Genomic DNA, 8,535 nt, shown 5'->3' on the forward strand with positions numbered 1-8,535 from the left:
CAGTGGGTTGAGTCACTGACGTGGTCTTCCTGTCTGTGTTGGCGCCCCCCTTGGGTTGTGTCGTGGCGGAGATCTTTGTGGGCTATACTCGGCCTTGTCTCAGGATGGTAAGTTGGTGGTTGAAGATATCTCCTCTAGTGGTGTGGGGGCTGTGCTTTTGGCAAAGTGAGTGTGGGGTTATATCCTCCTGTTTGGCCCTGTTCCGGGGGTATCATCGGATGGGGCCACAGTGTCTCCTGACCCCTCCTGTCTCCTCCTCCAGTATTTAGTGCGGCAGTAGTTTTTCTTCCTTTAATTCTCTCTTTTCTTTCTCTCTCTCTGGAGGCCGTGAGCCCTAGGACCATGCCTCAGGACTACCTGGCAATGATAGACTCCTTGCTGTCCCAAGTCCACCCTGGCCGTGCTGCTGCTCCATTTTCAACTGTTCGTGCCTGCGGCTATGGAACCCCTACTTGTTCAATCGCGACGTGCTTACCTGTCCCAGACCTGCGCTGTTTTCAACACTCTAGAGAGCAGGAGCGGTAGAGATACTCTAAATGATCGCTATGAAAAGCCAACTGACATTTACTCCTGAGGTGCTGACTTGCTGCCACCCTCGACAACTACTGTGATTACATATTATCTTGACCATGTCTGGTCATTTATGAACATTTGAACATCCTTGGCCATGTTTCGTATATAATCTCCACCCGGCACAGCCAGAAGAGGACTGCCACCCCTCATAGCCTGGTTCCTCTCTAGGTTTCTTCCTAGGTTTTGGCCTTTCTAGGGAGTTTTTCCTAGCCACCGTGCTTCTACACCTGCATTGCTTGCTGTTTGGGGTTTTAGGCTGGGTTTCTGTACAGCACTTTGAGATATCAGCTGATGTAAAGAAGGGCTATCATAAATACATTTGATTTGATTTTGACTAACACTCACCACCAAAAATACATTTAGGCACACTACATACAGAGGCAATAAAAAGTCTACACCCCCTTGGATTTCTTCATTTGTGTGGGATTAAAATGGATTTAATTGTCATTTTCTTGTCAAGGATCTACACAAACTACTCTAACGTCAAAGTGGAAGAAAATTCTAACATTATTTTTAAGATGAATGAAAAATAATAAACATAAATGGGTCAATAGATGTTAGAAACACCTTTGGGCCGCAATTACAGCTATGAATCTTATTGGGTAAGTCTCATCAGAGCTTTGCACACCTGGATTGTGCAATTTATAAAGAATTCAAGCTCTGTCAGGGTGTTGGGGATCATGGCTAGACAGCAATTTTCAAATCTTGCCCTATGTGTTCAAGCGATTTAACTAAATACTCCAAAGGTAGATCTGGCTTTGTGTTGTAGGTTATTGTCCTGCTGGAAGGTGAATTCCTCTCCCAGTGTCTGGTGTAAAGCAGACTGAATCAGGTTTTCCTTTAGGATTTTGCCTGTGCTTAGCTCCATCCCATTTCTTTTCATCCGAAAAAGTCTTTGCCGATGTCAAGAATACCCATACCATGATCCAGCCACCATGCTTGAATATAAGGAGGCAGTTACTCAGTGATGTGTTGTTGGATTTGCCCCAAACATAAGGCTTGCATTTAGGCAGAAAAGTGTATCCCTTTGCCGTTTTATTTTTTTTGCAGTATAAACTTTAGTGCCTTTTTGCATACATATGCATGTTTTGGAATATATTTTTATTCTTTATATTTGGATTCTCTTTTTCCGCGCTGTCATTAGGTCATTATTGAGGAGTCACTACAAGGTGTTGTATCCATCTCCAGTTCTCCCATCACAGCCATTTTACTCTGTAGGTTTTTTTAAATCAACAATGGCCTTCAGTGGGTCCAATGGCCTCATGGTGACATCCCTAAGCAGTTTCCTTCCTGTCCTGCAGCTCAGTTCAGAAGGACGACTGCATCTTTGATGTGTCTGGGTGGTTTATCATCCACAGCATATTTATTACCTTGACCATGGTTAAAGATGTACTCAACGTTAGATGGTTTATTGGTACCCATCTACCAATCACTGCTCTTCTTTATGAGGCTTTAGAAAAGCTCCCTGGTCTTTGTAGTTTAATCTGTGCTTGAAATTCAATACTTGACTGAGGGACCTTACATATGTTGTATGTATAGGAGACAGAGGAAGGGATGGTCATTCAAAAATTATATCAACCCCTATTATTTCACACAGTGAGTTCATGTAATTTGTGATTTGTTAATCCAAATTTGACTTCTGAACTAATTTAGGCTTGCCTAAAAAAAGTAATGAATACTTTTGCAACAACTATATTTTAGTTGATAAATTATTATTTTGTAAACATTTTAAATGACAGATCAATGACAAAAAATGACAATTAAATCTATTTCAGTCCCACTTTGTAACACAAAATGTGATTAAAAGTTCAAGGCAGTGTAGACTTTCTATAGGCACAGTACTTCCTTCCTGACAGACCATCCCAGGTTATGCATTCACAAATCCTATGTGTGTTGACAACTGTACATTGTGGAATATTGTTATTATACAAACCACACTGTTTACTTAACAATGATTGATGCCATTAGGATGGTTGATAACAGTGATCCCTGCAGCACTTTCAAACAACTCCTGATCAAATTCCTCGGTTACCTGTAAATAAAATGTTCAAATCATATATTACAGACAAGTTATCTTTTTTTGATGAACAATAAAGACAATGATATCCATTTTGTACCTGTTTTATCTTTGACAGTTACCAACATGACTTTTTATTATTTCAGTATCTGTTTAAATGTGGTTCTCAGATGTGCTCTTCTGGGCCATGTTCAGTACGAAAAATGTTCTTAAACGTTGCAGATAGGAATACAACAAATAGAGCCGACGTGAGTCCTTATTCTACATGTCAGAGATCCATGTTTGTTCTACATAGAAATATGCTATCTAAACATTCCAAAACATTGAGTCTTCCTGAACGTGCCCCCTGCTTTCTCTTGGGAATGGGGATGCAACCTATTAATATCCTATTGGAGGCTGTGATGTCACCTGACAGCCTTAGGACCAGATGGTAGGTCTAGTGGTGAACGGTCTTGGAGTGCCATTGTGTGGGAGGACAGTGTTACTATAGCTTATTTCCTCATAGATAAGCCTGCYTACATAGCAAACACACTTACTTTCTAATAATTAAATGGATCTTACTTCACACTGCGAACTATTATTTAGATACTTTTTTCCCGGGTATAATAAGTAATATTCCAGATATAATTAGCTAATAATGCAGTCAAAGTAGCGGACGTTCAAGTAACTGTCCAGTGTTTCCAGATTTTTATGAAAAATATTTACCAAAAAAATGTAATTGACCAAACTATAGTATTTCTCTATTTCTCAAATTGACTAGCTGGCTAATTAATTTGATAATGCTTTTTGATACACCCAGTTTTATGCTGTTTTAGTTCACACAACTTTCGTTCACACGCTGTCACCTATAGTAAAAACTGATGACCAACATGGGGGTAAACAATAAAATTGGCCATGCTCTCTTGTCCTACGAGATCTGCGATGAGAAGGTTTTAGCTAGTGAATCCCTCTGTCCTTCAACTCTTGTTGTAAGTAGTTGTCTGGTTTGTCAGGTCCCAGGATCCCATGATTATTTATTTGCAAGTTAATTGCAATTGTCTTTTTGTTTTCTGTACCTGATAGAGTAGATCTAGTCTCACGTGCGGAAGTAAGCCTTCTGGCGCAAGAGACTCAGAAGTTCTGATTGAACGGACGCACATTTGAGAGCCCCAGGACGGTCCATTTACCTTGTGCTGTTCTAATTTATGCTATCAAATCCTGCAATTTCATTAGAGCAGTTCCCCCTCATAGCAAATAGCTGGCAAAACAATCCAAACAATGTTCACATGGCCTATGCGCCACGGAGGCGGAGCTGCCTCTGCTGGCAGTCACTGTGGGGCAGAGTAGTAACTGAACAGCTTGTTATGAACAATATATTTTTGAAACAGGAAAATATACGCATTTACTGTACTTTTATGAGCATTTAAATCATAACCCATGAATTTCTATAAAAAAAATTAAATAAAAAAAACATTAACTTTTTGGGGGGGACTAATCACAAGTGGGGCGCCGCCCCTAACGCCCTAATGGGCGGGCCGCCACTGTGTGGTAGTATAGTAGTGTATTTAGCCTATGTCCCAAATGGCACCCTAAACCGTTTATAGTGCACTACTTTTGACCATGGAGAAAACCCTGACTACTCGCTCTAGATGTGATTGGATAGGAAGACCGGGTCTGTGGTTGCACACCTGTTTGCCCCTAACTTGAGCAATACTACATGTAGGGGTTTTGTGTCAAATAAATGGGGACAGTTTCCCAGGCATAGATTAAGGGCTCTATTCACTCAGATCCGCTTTAGCCGACATCCGCATGGCTGTTGTTTTGGTGGTGTTGAAGGTAGAACTGGATTAGAGCTGTCAAATCCAATATAAACATCATTATTTCTATATAGCCTACACTTTCTTGGTCTAAACTTCTAACTTGAGTTGGGGCAGGTGTGACAATGATTGCAAGAGCAGCTGCAACACAATTCCACCTCCAACAACGCTGGTTAATGCTTGATCTGATTGAATCTAGGCCTAAACTTAGTCCTGGACTAAAATGCTTGAGATTTCTATGGAGAATCTCCATTGAGCATGCTTTTTCCGACTAGGCCTTTCACAGGAATTGTGGAAGTATGGTTGCAGTGCTGCATGCATCCCAAATAGCTCCATATTACCTTTATTGTACTATGGGCCGCAGTCATTAGTAGTGCATTATAAAGGGAATACCTAGGGTGCCATTTGGGATGGAGACATGGCTTGGTTTTGAAGGGGAATTTGGATGAGTGTGTGGCCTGATGCTCCCTCTCTGCCCAGAGGTATAAGGAACAGATCTCCTGTGATGGCCTCTTGTAAGCACTTGCATAGCTGATGAGCTGTAATTATGTTTTAATGATTTCTGTAGGGCATCTTTCTCCCCCCTCTGTGCAAACCCCCTACCCCCTCCACCCCTCTCTCTTACCCCTACAAATTAAGACAGAGTATTTTGAAAACATTTGGTGTTGAAACTCTCTATGTGCATCCCAAATGGCACTTTATCCCCCCTTGTAGTGCACTACTTTTTTACCAGAACCTTATGGCCCCTAGTCAACTTAGTGCACTAAAAAGGGAATAGGGTGGCATTTGGAACACTACCCCTATGAAGTCCACCATGGCACCCACAGTTGGTTGGTTGGCAGCTTTGATGTCTCCAGTCTGCTGCATACTGGCCACAGCGGCCTGATAGTTTAGTGCCACAGATCACCCTGATTTGCTATAATTGGAACAACTTGTTTTAGAAAAAGGGCATCGGATGACTTTGACGGCTGTGTTGCCCCGTTAACGCCCCCAGCCACTGCTAACCACCCTCTCCTCCTCCCCTTCTTCCGATCGCGTGCCCAGGGCATCATGGGTAGCCTTGTCCCTCATTAAGGAGACCGTGGCTGTAAAGTGACAGATGTCCTGATGCGATCTGGCTGCCTCATTGGCCTCCGTCTTTCTTGTTAGTAGACACGGTTACTGAGGYTGTGGGAACTCATGGTTTAGGAGGGTGTGGGGACTCACAGAGAGACCAGGGTCCTCTAATAACTGTTAAATATATTATTTGGAGGGCAGGATGGCAAGGTGGGTTGAAGGAAGCTATAACTCCCCTGGTGATCCCCTTACATAGTGAAAGACTCAGAGCACTTCATCTCTATCTCTATGTTCCAAATGGCACCCTATCCCCTGTTGACCAGGGCCCATAAGTCGTGCACTATGTACGCCATTTGTGACGCAACCCATACCCCTAGATTGGAAGATGTATCCCCCTCTCCACTCCTCTCCTCTGCTTTCTCCTCTCTTCTCTCCCCTGTGGTGCTGGCCCTGATATTCTGGGGTTCACGGACGTTGAAGCGTTTATAAATCTCAATTTTGGACCTGTGTTGCCCCCCTGCTTGGCACAGCATAGATGAGGGTTGGGGTCCTGGGCTAGGCTATGTCTCCCACCCCTGTCCTCCCTCTTTTCACACCCTCCCCCTTCACCCATCCTCTGAGACTCTAACCCTTTTAGCTTCCTCTACAGGTAAAATTGCCAAGGACCTTGTGAGACCTGGGTTCCCTTGGAGGTAAAATCTATAATGAGGTTTTGATTTGAGCTACGGGTCTTGAAAATGTACTTTAGCTTATCCACACGCCTGCTGCCTCACAGAAGGTCAGAAAAAGCCTGGATGGACACTCACAATATCAGCTGCAACAGTGAGGGAAACGGAGAGAACAACAAGAAACAGTAATAGTCCAAAGAGAGCGACCTGTAGACACTTCATTTTTCTAAAATAACTTTTGAAACATGCTCTGCTGCTTCTTAAACGTTCACACTTTCAAAATTAATTATTCACACAGCGTTATTGAGTCATAGGGCCTGGTATTAAATCTGGTAAATCTTGTTGCTCGAACACCTTTCCATAGTCCAATCTGTCTTGTTGCTGTGTTAAATCTGAGATAAATATTTGGTAGTTAAGTCATACATTTTACAATAAGGGAAATAATTTCCAATTTAAGATCATCACAATAATCTGGTGCTCTCTAGCATGGATAGCAGGCCTTTCACAATCTTCTTTTTCTTCTTCTATGATATCATGGTGGTCTGGAAACAATCATTTAAGCGCATTCCTCCACATACTGTGCTGGAATGTACGATCAATCATGATCTGCCCAATTCTGTATTACCATGAAAATACAATTCAAAAACAAATAAATCCCTAACTTCTGTTTTACGGCCTCTGCATACAATACATCATGACTGATCCTATATCTCTGAGCCTCTCTAGCCTCTCTTTGTACCTGGTATCCACCAAATGCTGCATTGCGTTCTCCCCCACAATTACAGCACATAACCTTCACATTGCTTCCACATTTACCGTAATAAATTCAACATCTTCTCTTGCTGAGCCTGGCTACCACACAATATTAACAATCTACAATTTCCAATAAACCAGGCTAATTTCACTTCACCTACCTCTTTCTCTACGGCATTAGTTAGTCGGATAGGGTGTAAGTGAGGCCCTGTGGTCTCATCAAACACTATCACCACTTTCCAATCCAACACATCACTACTCTTGCTTCCTACCTTGGCCCTCTTTATGGTTTCTTTACTAGACGCTCCACTGCTTTCTATCTCATGATCTCTCTTCTTCCTATGTCTTTCCACTACCGACCATTCTGGTCCTTGACCCTCATCCTCCCGCTCCATACCATCATAACTGACACCCACATTGTTTGCATTCCAGCGCAGCTGTTGCTTCACCAACTTTTTCTCCTTTTCCTCCATTTTGTCCTCACTGCTCTCCGCCATTTCCCATTCCCCGAACTATGGATCAACTCTACAGGCTTCACCAATCATGGAACCTGTGATTACTATTATTTGACCGTGCTGGTCATTTATGAACATTTGAACATCTTGGCCATGTTCTGTTATCTCCACCCGGCACAGCCAGAAGGGGACTGGCCACCCCTCATAGCCTGYTTCCTCTCTAGGTTTCTTCCTAGGTTTTGGCCTTTCTAGGGAGTTTTTCATAGCCACCGTGCTTCTACACCTGCATTGCTTGCTGTTTGGGGTTTTAGGCTGGGTTTCTGTACAGCACTTTGATATATCAGCTGATGTAAGAAGGGCTATATAAATAAATTGTATTTTATTTGAGCCTCATGCGACCAACGGACACACTCCCTCGTATACCGTCAACCGTCAGCCGGCCTTTCACAATACTTGTGAACCGTGTTTTGTTATGTTCTAAATCTACAGCTAGATGGCGCTCAAACCTTAATATTAGAGTGACTCCTGATTTAACTGACTGAACAATCAACATACAGCCTACAGTCAACCTGAGCTTCATCAAATTGTATCATCTATATTGCTTGTAGTGAATAATATAATGTGGTTTGAATCAAATTGTATTTTTGACATTTCATTACAATAATTCAAAGTCCTTATTCTTATCATATTTGATAACACTCATTGCTATAATCTGCAATGTATGCATTGAGTTTTCTTTTACCAAAAAATAGTAACATTCATCCACAATATATTACACTTAGTCAGAAGGGTTTCACTGCTATTATTGTCCCCAGAAAATAATAATAATATGCATTTTGAACCCCGAGAACCTTAATTACTCACAAGAACTTGCTAAGATGTTTGCTGAGTGTCAATTTCTTGAATGAGAAATTCCACACAATTCAGTACCACTTAATTGATGTATCCTCCGCTGACTTTATTCAATAATTCATAAATCAACCCCTAAAAGAAAACACTGTTTGCTCTGCCTAAATCTGTTTGATATCAAAACAGGGAACCAGAAAGCCATCGCAGCTATAATATTACTTAATCATCTAATTTAATTGCACTTAGTGTCGTGTTGTTTAATATTCTACTTAAATGTCTGCGCCAAAAAAGAAACAGTAGCCCATGTCCCACTTGTCATTGGTGGTGGCCTGGGTTTGTCAAAATGAATTGTGATTTGGTCAGATGTA

Source organism: Salvelinus sp. IW2-2015, linkage group LG13, assembly GCF_002910315.2.
Source record: "Salvelinus sp. IW2-2015 linkage group LG13, ASM291031v2, whole genome shotgun sequence".
NCBI lineage: Eukaryota > Metazoa > Chordata > Actinopteri > Salmoniformes > Salmonidae > Salvelinus > Salvelinus sp. IW2-2015.